Genomic DNA, 368 nt, shown 5'->3' on the forward strand with positions numbered 1-368 from the left:
CAAAGTCTCCCTCTGTCACCAAGGCTGGAGTGCAGTGGCACCATCTCAGCCCACTGCAACCTCCGCCTCCCGGGTTCAAGCGATTCTCCTGCCTCAGCCTCCCGAGTAGCTGGGATTATAGGTAGCACCACCACGCCTGGCTAATTTTTGTATTTTTAGTTGAAATGGGGTTACACCATGTTGGTCAGGCTGGTCTCAAACTCCTGACCTTGTGATCTGCCTGCCTTGGCCTCCCAAAGTGCTGGGATTACAGGCATGAGCCACCATGCTTCACCTCAAATTTTATTCTTTTACATGTGGTTATTTGGTCTTCTCAGTATCATTTGTTGAAAACACTGCCCTTTCCCCATTGAACGGTCTTAGCAACC

Source organism: Cebus imitator, unplaced genomic scaffold (genome assembly GCF_001604975.1).
Source record: "Cebus imitator isolate Cc_AM_T3 unplaced genomic scaffold, Cebus_imitator-1.0 Scaffold541, whole genome shotgun sequence".
In the NCBI taxonomy this organism is placed as follows: Eukaryota; Metazoa; Chordata; class Mammalia; order Primates; family Cebidae; genus Cebus; species Cebus imitator.